Genomic DNA, 16,077 nt, shown 5'->3' on the forward strand with positions numbered 1-16,077 from the left:
AGTGTAAAGCTAACAAATAATAAGGAAAGAGAGAAAATGTAAATACATACGTGACGCGTAGCTTTTAAAGCTGTATTAAGATAGGGGATGAAGTACTCATATAACGTATGTTAAGTCCTCATATGAATTTTCATGGCGTAATATTCACAGCGGTCGTTTATTTCATAATTAGTACAACCTCCGAGCAAATGGAGTTATTCGACCATACGTTGTTTCATTCGCTACGAACGAACAGCGACGCGAAAGAATAACGTGGAAGGTGAACTGCCAGTAAAATATTAATAAAAAAGAATTCGACTATACCGTGAACGTTACTACTCTGGCGGCGGTAACTCAATTTTATGATATGGCCCAAAGTACGTCTCTAATTGTAAAAATAATCTATCGGCGTTTCATAGATTCTTCTTTGAGATACATATATGGTTACGGTTAGTGTCAATTTGAAGAAAAAATCTTTTTCCCACGCAAAAACAACGATTTCAAACCGTGTAGTTCGTTCGACATTCACGCCCATATGAAATGAAATATAATGGAGTATACAGTGTGAGCTATCTAAAGCGATAAGTGGCCATAACGAGAGAAGAAACGACACATAAAAGATACGTGCGCCGCAATATCACCGTCAATCGTAGCGTATGTACGCGTCTCGCTTATGAAGCGATTTAAACTGGCAATACGGCTTATATCATCGTTTCTAACACCTGCTTTAATCGGATAATGCTGTTACCAACAACAAATAATATAACTTCGCGTTTACTCAAAATTTAAAGCACAACTGTTGGCATGTGTGACGTAATTGTTTTACTTTTAAATGTATTTTCCATGTTTGGAATCCATTTATTGCATTAAGAGGAAAGTTTTTGGTATTTGTGACTATAATTTACCATAATTACAGTTATTACTGCTATAATCCTAATAATAATAACTACATATACATACACATGTATAGTTTTATACATACGATAAATGTGTGTATACAGGGTGTCCATATAAGGTTTTAAAATAATGAACGATAGTTTTTATCACCAATTTTTCAAATAAAAGTTGTATGATCTGAAAATGGACAAATACAATCAATCGTTTTAACAAAACGATTTTTTAAGGTCCATCCATATAATTTTCCGAAAAATCGATTTCGTTGATTTCATCATTATTTATCTCACTTTAAAACAAAAAAAACTTTTATTTGAAACTTTTTTTTTTACAAAAATCTCTTCCCCTTATTTATAAAAACGGATAGTCTCGATAAAAATATCCTGTATGTAATTATAGTTACAAATATCGAAAACTTATCTTTCAATATAATTAAATAATAAGTTGTTAAATTTACGTCAAAAGTAATTATCAATGAGTCTTGAATTTTTAATAAGCTTTCTTCCTTTTTTAATTCTTTCCATGTTATTGGTATTATTGGCATCCAAGAAGCTGGATGCTAACTCATTGCAAGCTCTTTGCGCGCACTACAAAGGGTTAGTCAGTCTTTCGAAGTAACGTCATAAGCAACGCTATATAGACAACGTTGCTAATGAAAATGCAGAAACGGAGATTGAATGCGTCACGACATGGAGGCGTCGCGTGAACTCAAAACGGTACTCACTCATAAATGCGTTTCACTTTACGAAACTCACTATTACATCTCAGTGGATCAGCGTGTCACTGAATTACTTGGGCATTAAAAAGAGCTGCAACTCGTCTCTCTAGCATGTATCACCAAGTGCCTCCTCTGTGTTCTCGTTTCTATTTAAAAGAGATACTCTCACACAGGTCTCAGAAATGTAACTACTAAAAGAAGATATCATGTAATTTACATTAAACATGTTTTCAGAATCTGATTCTCAAATTTAATTGACGATACTTAAGCATAATTTAACCGTGAAATTTTCACTCTGAAAATTTAATTGATGACTACATTAATAAAACCGGGATATTTGATACTAATTAAGAATGGAAATCTAATATATCATGAGATTCTCGGATTACACGCTCGCTAGGGAGAAGTGGATTCTACGTCTTGCCTCTTTTCCGAGACATCTACTAGAGTATGCAAGAGCGATCGAAAGGGATTTGTGAAGACGTTCATCGGGCAAGCGCGAGAGGATGGGCGCGGCAGTTTCAGCGAGAAGAGGCGTAAAAACTCGAGAAGATTCGGGAGTAGCGCTCTGCAAAATATACTCTCGCGAAATTGTCCCGCGGGAGTGACTTCGTCCGAGTCGATTTCGCACGCGTTTAACATCGCACGAACGACGACGGAAAAGTGCCGGCAGGCAGTATTATCTGAGGGCTGCTACGAGAGACGAGGCAAGGGACGGAGGGGCAATAGGGATCGATAACCGAACAACGGGGAAAATCCCGGTGGAAAACGCGCGGGAAGCGCGGGATACCAATGTTGTCGAGGGGGAGAGATAGACAGACATAGAGGAGGAAGGAAGGGAGAGAGAGAGAGAGAGAGAGGGAAAACAAAACTATCGCGTCTATCGGTGCGTACGAAACCAAACTCGATTAAGTTCAAAGTTCGACTTCCGGGGTGCGTTGTAACGAGGGTAGACATGCAATTCATGCTTCGGATGAAATTAGTTATATCGTTTAAGATGGATTCTTGAACGCCGCTGCCGCAATGCGTTCCTTCTTTTTCTTCTATTCACGACCAGAGAGAGAGAGAGACACGTGGAATCTCGCGAGGAATCTTTCTCGGGCAGCGTAAAAATTAGCGTAGATAAAGGTATCCAGAGTCTAACTAATCTCTCGTAAGGGCGGCGGTAGGAACGCGGTAAGGTTGGTAAAAAAAAAAAAAAAAAAAAAACATGGTTAACTACCGACGAGCAACGAGGAAAATTCCTGCGGATAGGACGAGTGAGAGTCTGAGGAAGGGCGAGGGGATGGGCTGCTCGTGCCTGTGGCAAGCTCTGCGCGAGCAAAGGGCTCGGAATAAAACTCAATTAAGTGCGGCCAAAGTTCAACTCCCGTCAAATCTTAAATAAAAAGGATTTTCCGGGTAAAGTTAATTAGCCCACTTAAGTATTAGAGTATTTTTTTGCTGCGCCGATACGCGTAAGACAGATCTTTCGAATGAAGAAGAAAAAAAGACGAATGACGCGCAGGGCGTTAAGGATAATAGATATCCCAGATCGCCCTATTTTAGTTTTCGAAGTGTCGAGAAGAGTAGCGGCAACTTTCCTCCCGACGAAGTTTCCGACAGGAGAAGAAAAAGATATTGGATACGGCGAAACTTCCGATACGACCGATACAGCTCGACAGCTGAGCTCTGATTAAAATCAATTAAAGCCATTAGCACCCAATATTTAAGTTTCTCGCAGTCTTTCGATGCAGTCTCGCGAAATAATGGATACCAATCGGTGTGGCCCTTGCCGCAACGGCGGAATGTTTCCTTTCGGTAAATCTGATTATACGCGGATCGAGAGTAAAACGAAATATTCCGTAAAATGCCGTAAATATCGCGCCGATACACCGCTATAAACACAACTTCAGCCGCTTACAAACGCGAGCTTCCCATTCCGCTGCTCGACATGGACCGTAATGACCGGCGATTTTTATTAAAAGGAAAGGAAAGAGGAAGGGCCAGAAAGAGGGTAAAAAGTGCACGCGGCTGGCCGAACAACGGAAGAAATCCCGCTGGAAAACGCGAGTACGTTGCTGCGGCGCTTGTTGAGGATAGAGGGAAGCTGGAAGTCGGTACGCTAGAGGGTAGCAGGAAAAGTCGCGGCTGCTGCAGTCGAGCGATCGAAGGGCGTGGAACAAAACTCAATTAAGTCTGCCGAACTTCGACTTTCGCGGTAGCGTTACACGAAAAACATTTTCTGGATAAAACGAGTTAGGCCATTCGAGTGCGGATCGCGCACATGCCATCGGCATACCGCCGTCAGGCGTCAAATAAAAAAGTGGAGAAAGCTTAAAAAAAACAAAAGAAGAAGAGCAAAAGGGAAGAGTTAAAAAGAGTTACGCGACAAAACATGGGAGGGAAAAGTATTTTTCGCGCGAGACAAACGAATACTCGAGGCTCGCATATTTCCACTTTCTAAAAGACAATAACAACAGAGAGAGAGAGAGAGAGAGAGTTTGCTTTCGAATCGTTAAGCCGCTTTAGGTCCGTTAAACCGAATTAAATTAGTCGCTGTGTTTGGGAAATGGGAGCCGCGCGAGTTTCTTTCGCGGTCACCGGCGGAATGTATTCGTCTTGAAAAGGCACTCTCTCACGGGTACTCCGGATAAAAATTCAGAAATCAATCGGTAGCGAACGGCGCGATTCGCTTTTTGCGAGTCTCAATGTGTCACGCTTATCGAAAATCGTTCGCCAAACGGCGGACGTCGGCCGGAATTGAAATCCTTTAGCGGGCATGGCCCGTGATATATAACTGACCTACAAGAAAGATATTTGCTCGATGAAAGGAGGGTGGGAGGACGAGAAGGATGAGAGAGACCATTTCCTCCCTCTTTCCCCCGTATACACAGTACTGCGCGGAGAGGGAAAATAGCTATACCCCAACGCTTATATCGCTTGTACGTGCTCAAACGCAAAAGTAATCTCTCCTGTCACCTGTCGCTCTTCGGCAAAATACTTGATGAATCCTCGCCCCGTGGAGGCGTTTTTATCGACGTTATCCCGAGGGAGAGCGCGTCGGCCTCTCCGTCCGTTCTTCTTTTTTTTCCACGACGCCCCTACCGCCACTCCCTCGAAGGTTCCGACCTTCGATTAAAAGCCATTTGAAACGTTCGTGCTACAAAAGTATCGAGAACGGTAAAAAGTATAATAAAAAAAAAAAAAAAAAAAAAAAAAAATCCACGAAAGACACTACTACGACCCAAAAAGCACATAAAGGACACGCCGCGAAGACGAGAGAACCGCATGGTATCGGTGGATCGTCCTCGAAATTCGATAGTGGAACGTGATAGCCTACACTTTTGTCCGTGATAGTGCGAGCGGAACTCGCACCATTCTTCCGCAAATGAAAAATGTCAGATCGATCGCGACAAATACCGCGAGACATTCTTTTCTATGTGACATTTAATTAATTCCGAGCGACTGTCCTTTGCTATTCTCGCGCAAACATACCCCGTGCTTGAGATTAATCGTGCTTATAAGCATATCGTTCACGTATGGCTTTACCAAGAGGGTGATGACGGCATAAGGGGAATTAGCGATGCAAAAAAGAACAGTTTAAATACGAAATATGTGAGCGCAATTACTGACGTATATTTTTGTTAAATAGTTGTCACAAAACCTTGAGGGGGAAAAAAAAAAAAACAAGCACACGCATTATTTCGGGTTTGTCCTTTTCAAATTTATTTAGAAGCATGAGCACAATATTTTTAACCTACTGACAGAGAGGAACGGATTGCGTTATTATACATCTGAAAAATAACATGCTCTGACAGTACAATTTCATACATTTAAATTTGCTGCGCGACAAATTTACCAACGAATATCAGATTTTAGAGTGAGTGGTGCACGCAGGGCTCGCTTTGCAATAAAATAACGAAATTTTAACCCGACAGAGGTAAAAATGTGGCCAGAAGCCAAAATTGATATTCCAATAAATCTTCAACGATATATATATAAATGAAATAATAAGATGAAAGTGTGATGAATTGTTAAATTAGCGAATTTCTTCGAGTCATCCAAAGTTAGTCTCTTCTAGTTGATAACGTTTCGTGTTCTTTAAACGTATCCCGTAAAAATAGCACAATGGAACGATAATAATAATAATTAAGCGGAGCGTCATTATCTCTAACGAAACTACAGTACTTCATATGTCTCCTCTCAGAGTTTTAGCAGGAACGGTTCAAACGCGTACGACCGTCCGATTAAAAACTCTAACAACTTTGACCCAGAAAGAAATTGCCTCGTTACGATGCCATTAATTCAAAACGGTTTAATTAGTAAACCTTTACAGCGGTTCGTCCACGAGTTGCCTTAGTGTTGATTAGGTACAAATAAAACACATTTCAAAATTGTCCGTAAAGATTATTTCATTTCATTCAAATAGTCGTAAGATTTATTTCCAGCGCGTACTTAATAAAAACTCACTTCTCATTTAACGCTTAATAATTAAGTCTTAATGACAAATCATTATAATTACAATTTTTATAAAGTTCCATTTAAAAAGTTCTACTTTCAGATTGAAAATGCTTAAAAAATTGAGACAAAAAGAACATTTTCGTTCCAAAAACAGCAACATGAGCTTGATAAATGATTTCTATATGCCAGATTATTTTCTATATTCAGTAGATTCCTTTATTGGTACGCTGCTATATTTGCGAAATTATCAAAAACAATTGCATTTAATATATCTCGTTCTCTCAATTTACTCCTGCAAAGCAGAAACGGTTTTGTCAAACATCCTAATTTATCGGACTACTTTAATTCTAAAATTGTGTACCATTCAATATGCAATGAATATAAATCGATCTTTAATAGAGCTATATAAAGTATTAAGCAGAGCGAAGTGCCAAATGTTTATCTCGTGTCACTGCTATACGATTCCCGGTTTTATCTTTAACGTATGAAAAGAGAGAACGTGGTAGAAACTAATCGTAATCTATAATTTCAGTGACGCGCTAAAAGTTCGTCCAAACGAGCGCAAGCATGATCGATCTTTCGCATTAGCAGTTTATTAAAGAGCGGGAAAGGTACATCTCGTAGCACTTAGATACTTGGCGTACTATCGCCTACTACTTTTATACTTCAATATTTTACTAATATGTATTAAAAAGTGGATTAATTACGAGATTAATTCGATTTATTCTTTAACATGTTGTGTTCTGAAAAAGCTTTAAGGAGTCCATACATCTCGTACAAGAATCATATTTCTGGTACATTGAATAAAATTTGCGCGCCACAAACTATAATTTTAAAATTAAAACAAAATAGTTTTGGCATCATATTTGTTATAATAATAGCTAACGGCACAACTGAATTATAAATTACATTTATAAACAGAAACATTAACATCGATCCAATATTTATAATACATTCTAAATATCATTTCTAAATCATGTTACATTAATTAGCTCTTTATTTCTGCTGTTATTATATCTCTGTAATTTAAATACGAATGTTATCTGTGTGTTTTTCAAAGATTTCAAATTCGAAAAATTGTACATCCATTTCATGTGGAATGTTCTCACAGTTTCCATTCTTTCTCTTTCGCTCTGTGATACATTTTCTATTCCTTCTCTGGTGAACTTTTTCTATCCATTTAGAACGAGAGTAACTGCATTAATCTCCTCTTTCATTTCGCTGGAGAGATTCCTACCGACGACTTCTTCATGGGGAAAAAGCGACAGAATGAGAAGTCCCGGTTGTACTGTGAATGCGTTTCCATAAAAATCAAATAACTCTATTTTCAATAAACGACAATTTGCTTCAAAGAAATAGGATTGAAGTCGCGGTTTATTGAGTCTCTCTGTCAATGTTTTGCCGTAATGCCACGTTACGTTCGCGAAGCTCCACGTGTACCTAATGCAAGTTCTGGCGCGATCGATCTTAGCGTATCGCGAGGTAACTTATCGCCACGAACGTTACACGAAACGACCGTAAAGCCGTAATACCGCGTCGCGTAACGAGGTATATACAACGCTGATTTCAACTCATCGTTTCGCGAACGCACGTCTAAAAGATCGACTCCGGATAATCCGTCCGTCCACAGTTACGTTCCCGCGATAAGCGTGCTTGCTAATTAGGCAAAACGTTACGCGTCCAAGATGCGCGATTCCATCGACAAAAGTAGTAAACACGCCATTGGCCGCGAGTTTCGTTAACGTAAAGTTAATCTTATGTGTATATAGATACAAACGCGTTTCATACATAAATTACTTAGATCAATCGTCCCAAGCTAATCTTAATATTTTTTCATAAATTGCAACCATTTGTATTAATACAATTTTTCATCAGATTGCATTCAAACAGATCTTCTATAGTCTGTTTCACGATAGTTTTATGGTAATTTTATGAAAGTAATCTGCATTTACAATGATATGATTGTAAATACGCGCATTATATGTGGAATTAAATCGTCCCTCTCAATATTGTGTGATTACTCATGGATTATTAAACCGCATGATATAGTTAATCATACAATATTATTAAGCACAATTAATCGATTATAGTTACGATTTCCTGTTCTCGAAATATACATGTAGCGAGATAAACATATATTTTAAACAAAATGTCATAAGATTGCAGTGTGAATATACAGTAAATATATCTATATATTTATTTCCACCGGAAAGATCTTATCGATCTGAGTTGAATCTTATATATACACAATACTTAAATATTAATACTTAATACATATTTCGGTGTGAATTTATATATAAATCCAATTGTATTATACAACTGTGTGTGAAAATCATCTTCGATCTTAAACCGAACTGGGGTGTCACAATTAAATTGATAAATAATTTAATGATATTATTAATATCAATACTAATAATTTAATGTTAGTAATTATCAAATTTAATAAGTATCAAAAAATAACTAGTTATACACACACACCTATATTGAGGTAAAATATATTACGATATACTGATCAAAATATCAAATTACATTTAAAATAAGCCACGAAACGTGAGGGTTCAAATTTGAATTCTGGCTGAAGTAGTACATGTCGCAATAAATTATTTACAGTTTTTTAGGATGCTTATTAACACTAATATTATTAAATTGCTTGGCAATTTAATTTATGTATGATATTACAATCCCAATTTGGTTGAAGATTGCGTTAGTTTATCAATTTGTTCATCAATTTGTAAATAAAGTGATTTTAACTTGTATACAATTGCGATGAAAAATTGTTTAAAAAAAGTATAAAACAATTTATAAAAGCTTTTTAAACTGTTGTCATTAACGAGAGTTACGTATTATATTATTACATGAAATTGAACTCATTTAATTCAGTTGCTACGTAACAAAAATAAGATCTCTTTATACCAGAAGATCGCTTTGTTTCAAGTAAAATCCATTTCCGTGCCGTATTTATAGCCGCCGGTAGAGGAAGTAAAAGGATACGCGCACGGGAAACCGGAGTGATTATACGCTGACAAAGCCTCCATAGTCGTGTCGGAGTAATGCTACGACCGGTCCGCCTACTCTCCTGAGATTAGCGAGCTCTAATTAGCGATCGGATGTTATAATACGAGGAACTCCTCGTCGATCGATCTATCATCCGATTTCCCATTGACGCGACCGTCACTAATGTACCACCGTTCCGTCCCCGAATTTCGTAGTCGCGTTTTCCAGTCCGATGAGAAATTGACTCAGCGCAGATAATCTTGTGTTCACAGGATCATAAAGCAAATGAATTATCTAATATAAAATTCAACCAAGTATTGCGTTGCCAATACTTACAATTAGACTGATCGTGCGAATCTATATAATTCTATACAGAAAGAACGGTTTTACTGAAATATCTGAAAATTAAACTTTAGCTTATAAATACAAGAATTTCAAAATAATTTTATTGAACCGTCAAAATAATTGTGTAAAACTCTCAAGCTGGTTGCTAAAATGTCAAAACGTTTTGCAGTATTTCTTAAAATTCCTATTTAATTATTTTCATATATATATATATATATAATAGTTTGACAAAATTATTTTTAAATCTGTACCCAATCAAATTATTAGATACTTTAGCAAAATCGATCTTTCAGTAAAGATATAAGATTAAGATAAAATGGATATGGGTTTGTAATATACGAATATTGTTTACTTGAGCAATAAGTTCGATCCAGTGACTTTTCTCGCGCGTATGAAATTACGTAGAACCATAAATCTGTCTTTAATACAATCTTTTATTAAAACGGCTTAACCCAATTCTATTCAGGGTTCATTAATTGGATTGGCACTTTGATAGTTGCAGTAAAGTAAGAAAATTTCTTCGCAAAGGTAAGGCAGGCCCATTAAACGAACGACTTCTCAATGGTCGGATCGCGTTCACGTGCATACAGCTGGAGAAGAACGAATAAAAACGCAATGAAGATACCATCCTTACGTAATTGGACGTATTCTCATATATAAGACGGTTGTAACTAGCAATTTCTCTGAAAATCTTGGATTCCTTTCCCCTTACAATATACAAAACGGAATATTTGCGCATACTATGTCAGAAGAACGCTTCCACCTGGGAGAATCGCGTTTCGATGAAATTCAATAATGAACCACTCGGGGACCCCGCGCGATGCCTCATCTGTCACAGACAAATCGCGATTTTGTCGACACCGCGCGCGATGTGCTTTATGCGCGTCACACGCGACGAGATAATATTAGCGACTCGGTTCAGAATAGCCGTAGTTATTCGTCGAGCAAGAGACCCGTCATTTATATCCGCCACTCCATTTGATACTGATGGAAGTACAGGCGGTGTGGCGCGGTGCAACACGGCGCGACATACAGAGAAGCGGCAGCGGTAGCGATTATGCATTTGCAAGGAATGCGCACGGCTCAGTGATGGTCTCCAAGGATAATCCGTCTGCCTGCCTAGACCCTTGAGATTAGCAAGGGCGCTAATTAGACGAGACATTACACACGCCGGAGATACGACACTGATAGCAACGCCTATCGATCGATCGTTATATACGTTTCGTCGACGGCGGAAGCTGCTGATACGATCTTCGAAAAATCGCGCGAGGAAACTTCATGCGATTCTTTCTTTCGTAACTAGTTGTATTTATATCAACTTTCTTTTCTTTATATCATAAATAAATAAAAATTCTCGAAAAATATTCATGTAACATTATTCTATAAAATAGCGTTATAAAAATGATTTTTTATTCTGAAAAACACAAAGGACGGTTTACTAAATTTTCCGAGGTATTTATACAAAGGTCGTTGAAATAAAAATAACAACAATGATTAAGATTTAATATTTAAGCCGATATGTCGAATTTTCGTTACAACCATTGGCACTAATCGACGAAAATCAATGATGAAGGAAATTCATTAGTAACACAACATGCGCTAATTAAATAGCCTCGTAACCCCGCCTACTCTACGCGGCGGACGCGCGTTCTACAATAATTACTCAGTCAGATAATTAATCCTCAAATGCCGAAATTCGATGCATTCCCTATACGGACAAATGCGTTGCGAAGGGGGATCTCAAACGACACAACGCCTCGGGATACGCGGTATCCTCGACACGCTCCTGCAAACGGAACACATAAAGAGCGTACTCGCATGTGTATACGTACATATATACATAGCGAGTGCTCTAAAGCAACATCATTACATCGTTTCCCGCGTATTACCTATTTGACGTTTATATCACTCTTGCTTCGTTATAGATTGCGTTAATCGTGTTATAAACCGATTTTAATATAACATTTAATTATATACTTTGTTGTTTAAATTAAACACATATTTAATATATTATTATATTAATTTAATAGTACTTGAAGAAAAAAAAAACAATAAAAAGTAATAATCAATAACTCATTATAATATGAATAATTTCATGTAGAAACATAAATACCATATGTGATGTTCTAAGAAAATATCATATAACACGACGTCGACTTCGATTAAATTGTTATCTGAAAAACAAGAGAAGGGCAGACGAAGTTTATAACGACCGATAAGCGACCCACATAGATTTTATGCTGTCTACAGGTAAAAGGATAGCTTATAGATATCGCCTATTGTTGTTTACGCGTAAGCACCCGATGTATTATCCGATACTTCGACTTAGTCGGTAAATGAAGAATAAAGATGCTACACGATACCATTCTTCAAAAATATTGACGCCTATACTTGCCGAGTATACTCGTATTCTTGCAGAAAGTTTTGACAGAACCGATATTATAAACTATCGATCTTTTCGGAGCAGCGGATAGTATGATTGCTTGTTCTTTGTTTACCGGCTAAGTAAGAGTATCGGATATCGATGTTTCCCGGCATGGCTGAACATGCGACGTGCAGAAAATGCGTAAGTGTGCGTAACGCAGGCGATGATTCGCGGTGTGAGAAGAGAGCGGGTATGATTTGCGAGACAGAACAATTTCCGTTTCGCGGAAACGTGTAACGCGCGCGCGAAACTTCTACGCAAGTTTCATGGGAGACGGAGCGAAAGAGGAAGGGGAGACGGGGTCGCTGGCCGACGGGGAGGTAGTTCGATGGATAGGGATGCTACTGAGGGTGCAGTGGAAAAAGGCGCCGCGCACACCTTGAGATTCTGAGAAATGGGTTAAGGAAGCTCCTAGAATCCGCGGAATATAAATCATTTCCGACGGCAGTAATTCGATTCTCGCGAGTCTTCGGAGGATCCTCCGGGGGTGCTTCGCCGCCCCTTTTTTGTCTTATTGCGAGGAGAGGATCGAACGGAGTTACGAACCGCCATTCAGTCTGCATCCATCTCGTTGTAAGGCGCAAGACCGCCATCAGCTAACGGAAGTAGATTCTCCTGATTTATAAGTCGGAATGACGAGAATAGTGGTGATCGTTCAGATGATGACTTGAATGACCCAAACACTGTGAAATGCGGAATTCCAGAAACGCGAATCGCGAACTGCAGCGATGCCACGAGCGGAATTAATTGCAAATAATTTATCCTCGCAAATTAATGAAATTAAAGAATAAATTATTGGGAAAAAAAAAGTTACGACTAAATATCCTTTAACTTATTTCCACCGATAATTTTATTTTCCTAAAGCAACCTGCATTTTAGATGATCCTTTTATGTTTTTAGAGCTAGCTGTCCTAGATTATAACGAGGCAAAAATAGATTCAATTGCTGCAGCTTCACGTGCAGCTTCAAAGAAGTCGTATTTTTACGCTTCGCTGGAGGCTAAGCTTCCAATGTAGCGTGTCAAACTGTCGTCTTGCAGAATGATTTATGACGTTCCGCGAAAGGTTTGTTACATCGATAGTTTGCACTTCCGCTGATTTTTTTACAATTTTAGAAGCTTCGCGCACGTGCCGTTGTGCAAGCAGCAAAAATATTCAATAAAATTGGAACAGTTATTTTTTCTCGAGTAATACAATTATTGTAAAAACGAAATCGTCTCTATTTAAAAATTATAATATTAAAATATACATTACAGTTGCGTTTTTTAGCATCAAAATAATTTGTAAATTGCATATTTTGTTTCGTACACATCACGAATTAAAATTATAATCTAATAATTTATCAACAACGCACATAAATAATGTAAATTTGAAACAACGATAAAATGTGTAATCAAATTACTTCAACGTGCGTCTTTATCGTGCATTTAACGCTTGGTAAATCTCAATTAGAAACCTATAAGGGAACTTGTGATCTAGATCTCTTGTATTTCTATGCAACGCGTTCGGCAAGTTTCAGTTATCGATTTGTACTATTAACTTCCAAATATCTACCTTTCAACTGCATAGCTACGTCACGATAGAATAGTGGCCAGAAATTTCAATTTGCTCCGAGCAACAAAATGAGTTTGGCACTACAATCACGATGCAAAATTTCATCGGTCGATGTAGGAGAGAGAGAGAAAAGAAGAGTGGAAGAACCGCGCGCTCAAATATATCGCCGTATATGCGCGATATGCGCGATATTCCAGCACGCGAATCGCGGTGCTTGCTCGAAGAAACGAAGTGTCGGTCGACTTCCGCTGCAGCGACTCGAAACTTCGTTACGTCGCTTCCGAGTTGCAACGACGCGCTCTCCTGGATTTCCACTCGATTTCCTCCGGTATCCGATCGACTTTCCATCCAAAGAGAGTGAGAAGGGAAAAGGAGAGCGAGAGAGCACAAACTGCCCCTATCCACGAGCCTCTCCACCCCACCCTTTCATCTCTCCCTCGCGGGGGTAGAGAAAAAAAATTGAGTTTCAACTCGATCCGCGGGGTGAACAAGGACGATTTGTACGCGTAAACCCTTTTATGGCGGGGGCACAATGGCGGGACGGTAACCGATTCGAGAACAAAAGCAAGGGAGCACATTGAAAAGTGAAAAAAAAAATAGAAAAAAAAAAAGAACGGGAAAGAAAAAGAAAAAGCTGATTCGCTAAAGAAGTGCAACAGGCGACGCGAGCGCGGACTTTCTCGGAAAAAATTCGCGATGTTTCTCAATGACGACGCAGCTTTCCGTATTCGCTTCTTAAAATGACGTTACCAGCGCGCGCTGCATTTCATTCGGTGGTAATTACGTTGCGTGCTGCGCAGCGGAGAATAAAACGCTCGCCCGAGGGAAAAATCCGTTTCACGAGAACGGGAAATATGGAAAAATGTTACGTTGTTACGTGTAGCGAATACGTGGTCGTTCGCTAGCGCGAAAAAAAGTAGCATATTCGGCCTTTGTAGTCGATCGAATATAGAAAAGACACAGCGAGCAGAGCATATTTCACGAACCTGTAATGAGCGTTCAGCGCTGACAACGCGCTGCTCGCTCGATTGAAGTTTGACATTAAATGCATTTCAACACGCGTAAATATATAACGTTCAATTATAACATAATTTACTCTCGCATCCAATAATTAACCATCATTTTACGATTATCAATCTCACTATACATATATATATATTTCCATAATTACTTAAAAATGATAAAAGTTAAATTTGACTCTTTTTACATATATTTACAAATAAAATGTTAAGTATCGTGTACAAGTCAAACGAGTTAAGCTTATTAAACTTACAAGTAAGAAATATAAAAGTGTCTTTTCATTCACATTGAATCACAAGTGTGATTTCTTTCCAGTATACCTACGAATAAAGGCGCGCCTGAAAATCGCTCCACGATGAGTCTAAAGCGTTTACTAACGTTCTGAAGCTTTCAACCGCAAGATGCGCGATCGAGAAATACCAGTCGACATTTTACGTCGCAGGAGGCTAAAGTTTCTTTATCGTCGCACATTCGGCGCACGACTGAATTTTTTCCATTTACTTCCGTGTAAAAGGCGTAAGATTCCTTTACATTCCCATAGCACCAGTAGAGATAAAATTCTCGATGGAAATAGTCACACAGAATTGTGACGATTTTTACGAATATAAACCGGTATAATATCGCAACTCGCACGAAATGTACGTGAAAAAAATGAAAGCTCAGCCATTAGATATAATTGCTCGTAAAACAAGTCATGGCCTTCTTAAAATTTTTATTGTTCTTCAAATCTGAATCCATAAATAATTAATAATACGAGTGGCAAGTTCCTATAACTTACTTAGCTAATCTTTGATCCAACTACTGACCTTGTTTTAGTGCACAAATTCAATATGGCATTGGAAGATTGGAATTGACGTACAAATATCGGTATTTTAATTATATACATATTTCATACTCAAGCTGTCTTTCTTTTTTAATTGAATTACACTGATTATCCAGTGTCAAATATAGCACTGGATTAATTAGTGAATATCCACTAACACAAATGTAAAGAGTAAAAAAAAGTTACTTCATATTTTTCATTATGTTAAACAGTTTGATGATTAATTTCGAGGAAATAGATGCTGCAAATTGCTACCGAGTTGATTTCCGAAACGTAATATTTGATTAGTGCAACAGCAACTGTTTACGAGCGTGGATTTTACACGTAATAAACACTGAGGATTCTTACGGGCATCCCGCAGCGAATCCGAAGTTCCCCGTTTCCTGCTCACGCCTCGGATTCACTGTTTCCTCTCCCCGTAAAGCAGCGAGAGAAAAAGAAGGAACTGAATCGTGTCTAGAGTGTAAAAATAGAATTAGATAAAAACAGAACCGCAGGGCATCGAGCAACTTGAGAAAAATTCGCTCGCCGATTTAACCCGCGTTGGACCATCGAGTAACATACGGCTCGTAAATCGATTTTCTTACGTGATATTTGGGTCACGTGTGACAAATGAGCTAATCTCTCGCTACCCGCACGTAAGAACATATCTATATATATTAGAGTAATCTGTAATATAGTCTTTCTTTTCTAAGAAAATGATTTTAAGAAATGTAAGTAAAGGGAGAAAAGTGACTGACAGAAAGAGTTTATAAAAGTCAAAAGTTTGTAACGACATTGATCGGCAATAAAAAAAATATTTTTACAGATCGTTCAAAGCGAAACAGGAAAATGTCAACAATGTTTTAATAAATTGCCAAAAAAAAAAAAAAAAAAAAAAAAG

This window comes from Cyphomyrmex costatus, unplaced genomic scaffold (assembly GCF_001594065.2).
Source record: "Cyphomyrmex costatus isolate MS0001 unplaced genomic scaffold, Ccosl1.0 scaffold281, whole genome shotgun sequence".
Lineage (NCBI taxonomy): Eukaryota > Metazoa > Arthropoda > Insecta > Hymenoptera > Formicidae > Cyphomyrmex > Cyphomyrmex costatus.